Genomic DNA, 15,774 nt, shown 5'->3' on the forward strand with positions numbered 1-15,774 from the left:
TTCCCCCCCCACAAAATAAAATATGAAAATAGATAAATAATAAAGTGCCGGCGTTCATAATCGTTATTCTTTACCAAAGTAAATTCATGCGCTGCTCTGAAATCAGATGCAGCCGCCCGTTTCAGCGATATTAGAGGAAGCATTTGAATATTGTTTTCATTCAATAACACATTTGAATTTTTCACATTTTTCATCACCTCCTGCAACTTATTGCATAACTCTTCCCCTCCTCCCAGGGAAACCAGTTATCTGTGAGCCGATCCTCACTCTGTCGGACCGGTGGCAGTTTGGGGTAAATAGCATTAGAGGGGTTAAGAGGTCACGCAGACATCAGAGGAGCTATGTTATGTAATAATCTTTGTAAAGTTTGTTCTGGCTTTGGAGCAAACTCCTGCACATCCTTTCAATTCCATTTAAAAATGAGAAAACCTGACGGTTCACTAAACCGCAGCTTAGAAGTGCGGCTTGCTGAAAATATGTTTTTCATTTTTAGCTACCCAATAAGAGTAATTAACATACTAGTTAACTTAATAATGAAAACATGATTTATGTCATAAACGCGTCATGTGTGTCTTGTAAATACAATGTTCTGTCCAGCTCAAAGAGGAAGAATCAATTTGCACGTTTGTTTGGGATTTTGAACGGGTCAGTCAAACTTTTCACTTCACAGTCAAACTGATTTATTGGTGAAATAAAAAAAAAAAATATGTGTAAAGGTTTTGCTGTTTTTCCTCTGATGGAAACAAAAGTCCAAAAACGAAGCCAGCTGTCGAATGCAAATAAGCAGACTGCGACTGTTTCATCTGTCAAAGATTCTCTTCAGACTCCCTCACTTCAAAAAACACTTCACTCACATGAGCGCTACAAGTCAACTCGCATCATCATCATCATCATCATCATCATCATCATCATCATCATCATCATCATCATCATCATCATCATCATCATCATCATCATCATCTTCGTACTAGGAGTCAAATATATTGTGTTATTTCAAGGTGCTGCAAGTGTGAGTCTGAGTGGGCCTGCAGGGTCACTTCATTCATTGTGTATCTGGAGCCAACCACACACAGACACACACACACACACACACACACACACACACACCATACAAGGCTGTAAGACGTGCAGAGCAGAGAGAGCGAGAGGGAGAAAAAAAAAAAAACTGAGAGCAAGACCCTTGTGTTTCGCTAGCCATTTCCAGGTCCGCCTTACATAAAATGCAACACTGCCCCCACACACACACACACACACACACACACACACACACACACACACACACACACACACACACACACACACACACACACACACACACACTCACACACACACACATAAATACTTACGTAATTCCCTCAGAGGAGAGCCACACAGAGAGGGAGAAACAGAAGAGAAAGATAAAAGATAACATGATGAAAAAGAGAAGAGAAAAGCCCAGGCTGAGAATTAAAGCTAGGTAAGGAAATCACAGCTCCAGTGGGCCTCCAGCGCTGAGGTTCAGGCTGGCAGACTGGAAGTGTAATAAGCAGAAGGAGACGCACACTGTATATCTAACACGGTGTTTTTGCACCTGAGGGCAGCAGCAGCAGCAGCCGGCGACCCAGCGGGACGGACCCGAAAGTCTGATGCCGCTGAACGCAGTGAGGACTAACAAGTAGATGTTAGGCCAAGACTTGTCTGAAGGAGGATGAAGGGAGGAGAGGGAGGGAAAGGAGTGCTGAGCCCAGTGCTGACAATCTGTGGAGAGTCGTAGAGGAAAGTGGAGTCTCTGGGGAAAAAAAACTGAAATTGCGTTCCCTCTTCCGCTCAGTTGAGGGGGAATTGGCTCGTACGGGCAAATCTGGAGCATTTCTAGCGCCAAAAGTGTCAGCAGGCTGCTGATGGGCATTTTGGAAAGAACATCAGATCTTATTGTGACTGATGCTGACTACAGGAAACCTGACTAGTTTACACCTTTCTGCAGAAGAGATGAGCGATTTGGAAGGAGATGCAGAACTGGACAGAAGGACTGACCGACATGCTGGCGGAGCGAGTGATGACGGATTGATGGAGTGACTCAAACGCTGACAGAATAAATAAAAAGACATTCTCTCCAGCAGATCTGAGAAAACATAGCAGGTGCTGTAGGTATTACATCCTCCTGTACATTTTAAAGGTGTTAAAAAAATGTATTTACGTGGAAAACCTCACCAGACGTCACTGATCACACCAAAGCGTCACGCACCTGTTCATCGCATACGTGCACAACTCAGAGAGAGTAGAAGGTATTCAAGACAACAACAACAAAAAAGGGTTAAACTGAGGATGAAGAGGAGGATGATAAAGAAAAAAGGGATTTTAGGAGAACAATGTAGGACGAACGAGCTCACGCACAGTGAGCAGCTGCTCACCGGGAGGCTCAGTCTGGTGCAGATGGACATTATCATGGCGTCCAGATTTGTCCACCTCCAGACCAGCGCCCCATCTGGTTACAGATAAGCACAACGGTCCCCAATGGGATCAGTGGTTTCAACCATATTTTGAGGTTTGTGCCACCTCCAGATATTCCCTGATGGTGGAGAATGAAGTGGAGTGACTGGTTCTCATGTCACTTTGTAAAGAGAAAACAGTCCTAAAGGGTCTTGGTTGGTTTAATTACCAGCCGGGACATCGACTCAGGTATTGTTTTCTCTTTGTGTACGTCTTCACGGAAAAATGTGGTCCTGGAGACAATCGACTGCAGGAGAGAGTGACCACAGCGATGTCGTTGCAACTGTTCTCAGATGGCAACGTTGTTTTTTTTGAGAGCAAAGATTTTTGATTTGTACCCAAAAATTCTAGTTTCATAAGCAAAACTAACACATAATGTACTTACAAAAAAAGAAATTTGGTCTCAAATGTATTTTTTTGCGTAATAAAGACACAAATCTTCCTTCATAGAGCCGGTGCCTGATCAGTGATTTGGCGTCGCGGCTGGTGTGACCCCATTGCAAGATGATCCCTAATTTTAGTTTCACTTTTTATATTTTTTACTTATTTAAATGCTCCTTGAAAAGCATTTTGTCGTTTCATTTGATTTTTTGAAACAAGTCTTTAGTTTGATTTTCCACCACTCAGAGATACACTGATTTCCCTTCATTAAAGGGAGGTGAATATCAGCTTATTATGAAAACTTTGCCTGAGATCGGTTATTAAATAAAATACTGAACCTTCTTTCTCCACTACATCGTGGCATAGTGGTGCTGAGCTAAACCATCTTCATCCATGTTTACTTACTTGTTTACGGGTTTCATATGCTCTGCAATACACAGGATATGCAATAGCATGCAAAAAGTATAATCTTACTTTGACAAAATATGTATAAATATACCTTTAGTTACACGGCAGTGGACAACCTTCCTTAACTCTGCCTTGAATCTGCCTCCTCTACTTGTACTCCAGTCAGGGATTTCCTACATTTCCCAGAATGACTTTCAGCGGCCTTCACATGCAAATGAGTACTTAGTGTGTATCCAGCTAAGTATTTTGTGTAGGTGGCCACAATGCTAAAGGTAGTAAGAGCAACGGAGCGCATTGTTCCAGTGAAGAAAGACTGCCCTTTACGCCGCAATGCATTCTGGTCTCTTAGGACACACAGCCAGAGGAGAAATGAATATCTCTGCCCAATATTATTTCTGATCGTTAATTAAAAAATATGGAGACAAACAAATAATTCTGCTGATGTTTCTGGTTCATGTGTTCACACAAACTCAATTTCCGCTGCAACGGGAAACATCTGAGTGATAAATCATCTGCACCGTTCATTACATTCGGCCCGGTTATCCACGGCAGCGCGAAACATAACTAAATAAGTCTGGAGACAGTTGCAGGGACTCCTGAGACAGCGCAGAGGGAGGATGAGGAGGAAACCGAATCCTCCACGACATCTCCCGCCCCCTGGACACCGAGCTGATGCAGCCACACGCCGTCTCTGCTTCGAGTCCTCACGACGTTTATCCTCCAGGAATGTGACCTCCAACGAGCACGTAATGATGGCGGCGGCGGCGGCGCTGGAAACAGACGGCCTGCGCCGTGCACTTTGCTCATTGTCACATCCTACATATGCTACTTCCATCTGGAGATTTTTTGACAAGCAGGCACTTATCTACCACTGTAAATTAAAAATATTCTCATCCTCTTTCATTGTCCTAAACATTTTGTGAGTGGCAATATGACCGTAATCTTCAATCACGATATAGGTCACTTCATATCTCGATGAGGATATATATCACGAAAGAGCACGTTTTATGGACTCTACATTAAATAACCACATGGTTTTGTAAACTATTGTGTGAATTAAATACTTGGAAAATGAACAGAACTGAGAATGATCTCATTTAATTTAGAACGTAAGTGTAAAAAGTGTGCAAGTATGTGCTTGTTATCATCCATTTAGAGTACCACGATATATAGGATTTCATCACAGTAGGATTCTATTGAAAGAAGATAAACTATCATGTTGATTTCAGACCTTTTTTGTTGCTCACTTAGTATATTCTGAATCTTTTTAGGTGTCTTGCACATCCACATGATGCAGTACTCCTTTCATGCAACCATGATGTAGTGTAAAACATGTTTACAGGACTATTCACCTCACACAAATCAACAACCTCCGTGAGACCGATTATACTCTACTTTATTTTACTTTTGTGGCTGCAAACTTAACGTAGCTATACACTGAAGGGAATGACTCAAACTAAATATTCAAACTGTCTGTCGAACAACATAACTCTCAAAATCTAAAAACATACAATGCAGAAAAAACAAAACTTTACGAGAACTTTTGCAGTCCAGTCACGAAAGAAAGTATCAGTACACAACGTCAACGCTGGAGTCGCTAGCTTTTTTTAATGATAGCAATTTTTAACGATAGCAAAGACGCAGAGTTGGTGTAAAAGTGTTTTACAGATATCCACCGTAAAAAGCCAAACTCCTGCGGCCTCTCCTGACTGGACTCAGTTCAACGAGCTCCTGTGACTTCATGGGTTTTCTCAAAGAGGGTTTCTCTGGCGCTTTTATGCACGCAACACGCTAAAGTAGTGGCCTTTTGGTGTTCGAACACCTTTCTTTGTAATGGCAGGATCCCGATAAGTATAAATACATTCATAAATCCCACCCAACTAATGTTTTTGTGTGACATTTTTGCTGTATTTTGTTTGTAGAAAAGAAACTGACCCTGCACTCACTCTGCTGTTTTTCAATTCGATTCAATTTAAATGTAATTTGTCAAAATATTGTCTTTTCCTTCATGATTTTACATATTTAGTGAACTCTGAATCGCTAACTGCTGACTTCCTGTTACCAAGCGGAGACGAACCACAGCACTCTCTAAATCCTAGTGGTTGATGGATACCATCTTTAACCTTCTGAAGCAAATTTCTCCGACGTTCATCGTGTTTGAGCGTCAGACTGTAAATTTCTCATTTTTGCATAAGAGTGACCATGATGAAGGCTAAGTATAGCCAGCAGCCCATCAGTGCATGCGTAGGATGACTAATGGAACAACATAATTGCAGTGGGCTATAAGTATCCACAGGGGGCAACAGTGGGCACAGGGGCTTGCTGACTGATGACAGGTGTCCGTTTTGATGCCTGCTGCAAAAAGCGCCGTAGCGATGGCACTTAGGACCAGTGACAAGGAACTGAGAGCGGTGTGTTACTGAGCGTGTGTGTGTGTGTGTGTGTGTGTGTGTGTGTGTGTGTGTGTGTGTGTAGAAGTTGTACAAAGGCATTAGTGTGAGTCAGAAGTAACGCTGGGACTCTAGGAGAGAAGATAGCCTGTTAGCATAACTGTGAATATTCATAATTTTAGAAGCATATCAGTGAACTGGTGCAGTGATTCAGAAGGGACATTATCACAAATAGTTCTGTCAGACCAGGGGTGTGTGTGTGTAAAAGACACACACACGCGCGCACACACACACACACACACACACACACACACACACACACACACACACACACACACACACACACACACACACATGATGTCATAAATTGTTTTCTTTATTTGTCTTTTATTTGCTCTGAGGCAAATAAGAGGCTGCTTGCAAATGACAAGTGAGGTATATGTATATGTATATATATACATATATATATATATATATATATATATATACATATATATATATATATATATATATATGTATATATATATATATATATATATATATATATATATATATATATATATATATATATATATATATATATATGTATATATACAGCCTGCCATCTGACGCCGCTCTTGTCCTGGTCCGGACTAACTTCTATCCTCGTTGTAAACACTGGACGCTGCTAGTTTTTTTAGGGGTACTAATTGTTCCAGGGTCGGACTGCGCTAGCCGCTATTGGCCTGGTTTGGACTTTTTCCGGCTTGACGCACTCTCCTGTCTTTTCGCTGTAATTTTCTTCGCCGATCGCCATCAATATCAACTCAATGTTGTGTTCATAGTTTCTGCTGCCCCCATGTGGCCATAATCAGTTAATGCAGGCAGTCGAACGCGTACAAGTTATTATATGAAGGAAACTACCGATGGGCCCATCAAATATATGTTATGGTCACTTTATTCTATTTTAGTGGCATTTTAATTTTTAAAATAGTTTTGCCACTCACAGACCCCCACAGGTGTTTCCACTTAATTGGCTGATTAGACCGCTTAAGTGGAAACACCTGTGGGGGCGATACGGGTGCATAATTGGCATGTTTTCATGGGGATTGAAACAAGTTTTAACTGATGTATGTTCGTTACTTTAACTAAGTAATGATTTATGAATATTCATCACAGTGTCCTGTTTTTCTCACCTTGTTTTTGAGCTTTTGTTTTTTTGTCTGAAGGCTTCACTTGGCTTGCGATGCCATATCCGTTCATCTGAACGGGTCATCCAATCTAGCATTGAGTTTTGAAATTTTATTTTTCTCACAATAAGCCGAGGAAATTTGCCAGAATAACAATCTAGTTCCAATCCATCCACTTATCTCCTGTGAACAACTTTTTCCAAGATGCTGTCACTTGCTGTCACTCCTCAAAAGACAAAACAACTGCAATAGTCTCACCATGCTGTCAGAGCTTTCACACTTATCTCAATAAAAACAAGAATGGATACCAGCCTCAAGTGCTTGGGAAAACAATCACATTTTCGAAAAAAAAAAAAATTGGCAGACATTGTGAATAAATCTTATGACTGAGAGTTTAGGATTAATTAATTTATGCACTTTAAAAGTTAATTTCTTTAACGTGGCCTTCATTGTTTTGACCTCCAGACGACTGATTCACCGTGTGACTGATGACGGGTCAACATGAGGAGCACTCGTGATATTTTTGAAAAGAACTGTTAGGTGATGTCAGAGGTTTTCAGTATGTGAGTGTGAATAATACCTCGTAAAGAAAGAAAGAGCTTTTTAAGGTTTTGTCGGGGGTTTTGAGTAGATATTTGGCAAAGTCAGAGGCTGCAAAACGTTGTGTTCATTTCCAGTTTAACTGCCTTTCGGGGCCTAGTTTAGTATTTTTAGGTTCATGGGTTTATTTCCTCTAAATCAGGAAAGATCACCTAAAGCTAGAGATGCTTTTTTTCTCCAAAAACAAACAAAAAAACATGAAAGGGGAGAAAAATATATAACATTTTGAGGTGCAGTCACTCTTATTTTGCCAATAAGACGTTGACCTTTGTGCATCTTTCTAACCACCATAACGTTCTGACTTTATTCCGTTCTCCACGCCTCCTCTCAAGCCTTTCTACACCCTCGCACAAATCTCCAGAGCGGAGTCTTGACAATGACAATGAGGAATCACTTTCATCTTCCATTTTCAGATTGTGTTAGAGTGACCACATGAGGACAAAAGCCTGCATTAATTCACTGTTCTCTGCAGCGGCAGAGGGAGGAGGGAGTCCAGTCACATCCCATTCCCTTCAAGTTCTGCTCTTTTATTAAACTCTTTGAAACGTTTTCTCAAACCTTTTAGGGGAGGGATGTCTGACTCCAATCATAACGTCTACATTGGAGCGTTTGTCCAGCACACTTAAATACTGCTGTGGTGGAGAAACATACCTCCATTAACATGTTTCAGATGAATTCAGACGACATTGTGACTTCTGTTAAGCTTCTGTTAAGGGGGGATTTTAGGATGCTTGAATAAAATCAGGGAGTACTTTTGGTATTGGTGACATCCCCATTGTACCAATTTACTACCACCTATCAGTGTTGTGGCTGTGATCAAATCTATAGTGATATCATGTCTCATCTGATATGTTTCCTCTCTAAGCGGAGGTGAGGTGTGTGTTTAGGGATAGAACAGTAGTGCTCAACCTTTTTTCAGTGATGTGTGTACATCACAGTACATCCCAGTATATGTACATCACAGTACATCCCTGTATATGTACATCCCAGTATATGTACATCACAGTACATCCCAGTATATGTACATCGCAGTACATCCCAGTATATGTACATCACAGTACATCCCTGTATATGTACATCACAGTACATCCCAGTATATGTACATCACAGTACATCCCAGTATATGTACATCACAGTACATCCCAGTATATATACATCACAGTACATCCCAGTATATGTACATCACAGTACATCCCAGTATATGTACATCACAGTACATCCCTGTATATGTACATCACAATACATCCCTGTATATGTACATCCCAGTAAATGTACATCACAGTACATCCCAGTATATGTACATCACAGTACATCCCAGTATATGTACATCACAGTACATCCCAGTATATGTACATCGCAGTACATCCCAGTATATGTACATCACAGTACATCCCTGTATATGTACATCACAGTACATCCCAGTATATGTACATCACAGTACATCCCTGTATATGTACATCACAGTACATCCCAGTATATGTACATCACAGTACATCCCAGTATATGTACATCACAGTACATCCCTGTGAATCCTTTTCTTTTCCTTTTTTACCCCCTCACCAGTATACAAAGCATTTTTGGTTGAAAAAAGGTGTAATACACATCGCTGTGCCATTAGTATCTGATTTTATATTGAAAATATACAATTCTGTTGATGAACTTACTTTTTTTTTTAGAGGATTTTTCAATGGATGCTAATATCTTTTTTTAATTTCACGTGAGTGCTTTCATGTACCCCCATTTGTGAACAAAAATCTAGAGTGAGATTTTCTTTATTTTACAGGGCTTTTAATTTCAATGCTTCTTCCTGTACGTTTTCTTTACTGGTGTGTAACTTTTAATTATGAGGACCTTTTTCATTCAACTTGTATCCATACAGGTTGGTCCAATGAGAGCAAAGGCAGACGATGTAAACGACTGTCGATACAGGATGTGGATAACAAGGAGGGAACAAGGAGCATTGAATATAATCTGAACACAACAATATGATAATTTAAGATAAACTTGATGTAATGTTGTACTAATTATAAGAAGCATGTACAATGTAGTGTGCCCACACATTGTTTGGGTTTCATAAGCAGCAAAACCTTAATAACCAAGATTCTCAACAATTCGCTAACTGACTGAGGGTCCTGTTGGTAACCATGGAAATATTATGGAAATATTATTTTATATCTAAAAGTGCTTCACAGTTGCATATCTGTATTTCACACTGACAACTTGAATGTGTCGAGCATCAGCATATATACGTTCTCTCTTAAGAACTCCATTATGAGAACATATTTACTGGAAAAATTTAAAATTACATAACTCGTTTCCAGGAAATGCTTCAAGGCTGAACAGTTACATATTTAGGAAACTATTGGAGAAAAAATAACTAGAAATATGTGGAAAATGAACCCATGAAATAAAGTGTTACCCCATTGTAATATGAACTAACATATTTTAAAAAAAGTTGAGACTGCTTTTGTTTAAACTCTTCTTTGGACGGTTTTATAAGCAGTTTTCAATAATTAGATTATGTGACATTAATAATAAAAGTATTCCTAAGAGTGCATACATCTGAAGTGAAAAACAACTGAAACTCTTCACAGTGAGTGTTTCTCACATGCCAGCCATCATTTTACACAAAGCATAGCTGCCAGTTTTGTTTTGTTTTTGTTGTTGTTCAAAATGGTGGCCAACTGCTTCAGGACTCATTTCCATCTCTGGATCCTCTGCGTTGTGTTGCACGACGCCAAAGATGATGATGATGATGATGATGATGATGATGGTGATGATGGTGATGATGGTGATGACAGTTCCTGGGCAGTGATGGGGGAAGCCTACACATGAGTCAGGTCAGTAGTGTGTCTGTCTGCACCACTTCCAGCACCCAGAGGACAGACTGCTCAGCAGAGGGACTGAACTCTGGCCAACAGCGTCATGCTCGGGCTCACTGCGATCACACCCCTCCTACACAACACACACACATGACTGCACACACACACACACACACAGATTTGGCCCTTCCACAGACTTCGTGTTGGTTCGGCTGCATAATCCCAGCGAGGACTTGTAAAGCAATCAGTACAGGGCCTCATCTGCATGAGTAAAAAAACAAAAAAACAGCCCCCCCATCCCCCAAAAAATCAGCAGTTAAGTCACCAAAACGCCACTTACAGTAATGTGCCTCTCGGATTTAACGAGCACAACAACAGCGAGGAAGTGGGAAAATCACATCCACTCCCACGCAGGCAGGATGGCACTTCAGTTTTAAAGTTATGTAACAGTCCGATGGTGTGAGATTACATTAACTTTGCCCCGAGAGATCAAGATACTCAAAAATGGATAAAAGTCTGAGTGGCTAATTGAAACAGGGCTCTGGCTGGTAAAAAAAGGTGCAGCTCAGACAAAACACACAGGTGCATAAATGGTGTTATTGCATAACTAAAGCCGCAAAAAAATGATCATTTTTTAATTGGAAATGCTGGATTCAGGCTTCAAACATCAGCAGCAGGGAACTGCACTTCTGCTCGAGTGAAAATAATTCGAACATAAAGGCTTTTCCAAAAGTCACAAAGCAAAAATATTGAGGAAAAATAGTCAATTCACGACCTGAGCATGAACCTGCAGCCTGCAGCACACTTTGTGTCTTCAACTACAATTTAGAAACCCCTCTACTCATTCTCCCATAATTAAACCAAGTGACTATTCTTTTGGCTGTGCGACACCACCGCCACACCCCATGTACACTAATTGCTTAATTGGCAGAGCTCGAATGTCATAATAAGGGACACACACACGCACACACACACACACACACACACGCACACACACATGCATGAATCACTTGAGCAGCATTGTTTACCAAGACGTCCCCTGTCGACCGGAAACCACGTTAAACAACACACGCCAACGCGCTTTGAACTTGAGAATTGAAAGAGACCTTCAAAGGGAGGAGAAATTATTAATACGGATGCTGCAGCCTGCAGCCAGGCAGCGCGTGCCAACTCTCCAGGAACATCCCGCTGCATTCTTCACTTCACGCAGTCTATTTTTTAATAATATTTTTCAACATGACAACCTCTCGTCTTTCCCTTTTTCTTTTTTTTTCTTCTTTCTCACAAATTCCGCTTTCAATAATAACTTACCTTCTCTGTGAAGGTGGGAACAGGTGCTGCGTGGCGCTGTGCGTGGTCTGCTGCCTAATTAGGCGTCCGGGAGAGAGTTGTAATGTGTGTGTGTGTGAGCCGCGGAGTCCGAGCACCATGCTGTGGGAACATCGAGCTTGTCAAGAAGATGCGCACAACACTGGTGACAAGGCGGAGGAGCGCATTTTTAATTCTGTCTGAGCATCTGAAGTGAGACACAGTCACAGCAGAGACACTGTGTGTGTCTGTGTGTGCGTGTGTCTGTGTGTGTGTGTGTGTGTCCACCTCCCACCTCCCTGACTCTGACACACTCACACGCCAAATCGTGAAAAAAATTATATTAGACCACTTTTTTCAAGTAGGGAAATAATAAAAAGAGGGCGTTTCCGGTTTATCAATCCTGTGAGAACATAAATATGGTGATAAAGTATAGAAAGTCAAACTCTAACGAATTGAAGATGATGATGCAAATTCATATTTTAAACACACGCCACAGGCATTTTAACGCCACAATAACATGATAAATAGGTCATAACAATTCATTAAAAACCATTTCTTCCTCATCCCTTTGTGTCCTCATATCCTGCATTACATAAAATACTTGCTACAGCTCTGTGAAGGAGGGAGAACACAGCTGAGGGTCTAAACATGCTAATTGAATCATTGTGAGGCATGCTAATTATAAATATCACAATCCTCTCTCACACTTTGACCATGAACAAGCTGTACGTACTACACGTAATTAAACCGGAACTGGACTTTGACGCACGGAGGGCTTTTTTTTTTTGCGAGAGCTATTTCTGGACTGCTGCATCCATCATTTTTATATTTTATTTTTTACCAGGTGAGGTTTTGTGGTTCCGCTTCTGCTCGCCAGAGGGCGCCACAGGCCGCGATGAGAACTCCAGCGTGACGTCAGAGAGAAACAGGAAGGACCAAAGGGATTTATTGACAGGGAAGGCTGAGGAGATGTGTGGGATTTTTAATAAACTTTATTTTCAAGGGTCTCATTTACACAAAACTGAACTCCAGAAAAAATGTCAAACAGAAGCAACAAAAAAATAACACAAAACACATTAATACACCAAAATAACACTGACTCTGATGACTATGTTTATATACATGTTGTTATTATTATGATAATTAAGAGGATACTGATGATGCTGATTATTATTTTTACACTGCTACAGTTTTTAGTTGAATTAGTTCATTATATTTCATTACATTAATTAAATTCTCCCTGAATGATCCGTCACCTCCTTTATGCTCCGTGTTTATATGGACAAACATAGGCGGACATATTTTTGTGTTCCTTTTTTTAGGTTCAGGCTTGACCTTTTGGTTCCGACAAAGGGCAATCTTAATGCTCCGGCTTGCAGATATATATTTATTTGACAATAGTGCTCTTTAACTTTGTGTCAACATGCCCAAACACAAAGAGAGGGTTTCCCATGTTTCCCAGATGATCACTGGTCTTCTTCGTCGACTTTTAACTGATAGAAGTATTCAAAAAAACTTAAACTCCAATAAATCCACATAAAGTTTGATACACAATAATGCGCCTGCTTACACACACTCCTCATGAGTCTTTTTTAGTCTAACTGCAGTGTGTGTTGGCGCTCCGCCAGCTCCAGATGTTGTTTGCTGTCTGGCAGTGGATCATTATGGTCTGGGCCTCTGCCGAGCGTCTTATGAGCACAATGGTTCCTCTTTGATTTAATCTGGGTTGTTGTTGTTTTTTGTTCCCAGTAAGACTTGTTTTCTTGGCATTTTCAGGCCACAGTTACACTCATCTGCAAGGATGAGTGTAACTGTGAAATCCTACCATTTTGGAAATGATGACAATGACACGTACAAACTGAGAGCATGAGTGACCGAGGGAGTGTTTTCAATGTTTTCCTCCATGTTTTATAGAGTTCGGCTCTTTGTTCTTCTCTGTCTGCCTTTGCTTTGGTCACAGAACGCTAATATTAATATTTATTGAACGCTTCATAATGTTAAGAGTCATAAAGAGCTGTAGCCAACAATTTACCGAACAAATACTGATGTCATGAGTCAAACAGAAAGTATTTTTCATATTTAATTCATTCAATAACTGCTCAATTATATTTCTATTTAAAGGGCCGGTGTGTAGCATTTTGAGGGATCGATCAGCAGAAAAGGAATATAGTAATCACAACTATGTTTTCATTGGCGTTTAACCACCTGAAACTAAGAACCATTGTGTTTTAATTCATATCGTCATATCGACGTATGGAGCAGGTCCTCCATGTTTCTACAGGAGCCTTGAATGGACAAACCTTCTTGGTCCTAAAGTAGTGTTATTATGGTAACGGTATTACCATGTTTTCTCTCTCTTGCAAAGGGAGCGGTGAGTGGACAATTATTCAGTTTGCTGCAATCTGCAATCTCACCAGTAGATGTCACCAAATACTTTGGCTCTTTAAACCGAGCCTTTCTGCCAGAGATTCCTCAGGCGACCAACAACTAAACACAAGTCACTAACCTTGAACAAAACTAGAGCTTTGTCTCTATTTCCCTGCAGTGTTGTAGTACAGCATTACATAATTCTTTCTAGGAGCTTTCTTGAAAATTACAGCCCCATAAGATGAAGCGTGAAATGATGATTAAAAACAAAACAGTGTGAGTGTGTGAGACGCAGCTGAAAAAAAGCTGTTAAATGAACCTTGTGTTTGGCACACACACACACACACACACACACACACACACACACACACACACACACACACACACACACACACACACACACACACACGTGTAAGTGTTGTTTCAAAGCTGTGCCCATGCTGCCAGAATAACATTCTGGTGAAGAAATACAGATTTATTAATCTATTTATTAAATAATGTTGTTTTATTAGTCTTAAAGTGCACACACACACACACACACACACACACACACACACACACACACACACACACACACACACACACACACACACACACACACACACAGTCAGCAGGATTCATCCTCTGGGGAACATGAATGTCTGTATAAGACCTTGCACGGCAATCCTTCTAATAGTAGCTGAGATATTTCAGCCCGGACCAAAGCGGTGCAGCCTCCAGCCGACAGACATTGCCGTCCATTGAGCCACGCCTATAATAAGAGACGTGACCTCAGTGTCCCCAGTGGTGGAATCGGCCCCGCTAATATTGACTCCGTCTGTATTTTCGGGATCCAAATTACAAAATTGCGAGGCTCAAAATGACAGCGCGGCCCTGTCTGCAGTGAGGGACGTTTTGCTATCTGAAATAGCAAAACTAATACACCGTTACCCTTTTCCATTACCCACAGTGCACTTGGGGAAACTATTTGCCACATATAGACAGCTACATTTCATGTGTAATATGATCAACTCATTTCTGATCTAACTGGCACAAGACGCTGGATCCCTCCGAGGTCGGGAGGGCGTGACGTGCTTCCTTAGCGCCTTCAGGGGAGGAACGCTCCGCTCCAGACGCCGTGTGGCCGTCAGCGTTTCATTCCTGGGCGTTAGCACAGCTCCCCGCTCTCCAGCATCCTTCACGTGTCAGATCACCGAGCGCCAAGGCCCTCCGTCCACCGAGTGGAAAAATCACTAGTGTGGCAGACTGCAGCCACTCGGAAACCAGCAGCGTCAAGCTAATGCTAATTAATTGGAACACACACATGTCCTTTCTGCCCTCTTGTTCTCTCTCTATCTCTCTATGCACACAAACACACACGCACACACACACACGCACACGCACATGCTGCCCACAGCCTTTCAGAGTGTGAATTAAAATGGAAGTGATGTGTTGTGGTGTGCAAAAAGAATCTCTGACTCACAGAGAGAGAAATGAGCAGAGACACGGACACTGCTCATGTAAGATACTGTCAGTGTGTGTGTTTGTGTGTGTGTGTCATCATGTCAGAAACTGTGTGCCGGCTCATATCATATGCTGCAGGGCGGTCATGGAGACAGGCGAGTGTGTTGCTGTTCAGACTTCTCCGTCTCGGCTTACTCAAGGTGAGATGACGGGTGGACGACAGGAAGCTGCGGAGTGTTCAGCACAGTCTTCAGGAGATTCACGTACGCGAGTGCGTGCTCATCCATTTTTAACTCCCGCCTTCATTACAGCGGAGGATTAAAGACGGCCTCCACTCAAATGTGGGTTCTAGTGATTGTGACTTCAGCTGGACGCTTGAGCTTCAGCGTGGCGATGTTTGATCCACTCATCCGA

The sequence above is a fragment of the Taurulus bubalis genome, assembly GCF_910589615.1.
Source record: "Taurulus bubalis genome assembly, chromosome: 3".
Taxonomy (NCBI): Eukaryota; Metazoa; Chordata; class Actinopteri; order Perciformes; family Cottidae; genus Taurulus; species Taurulus bubalis.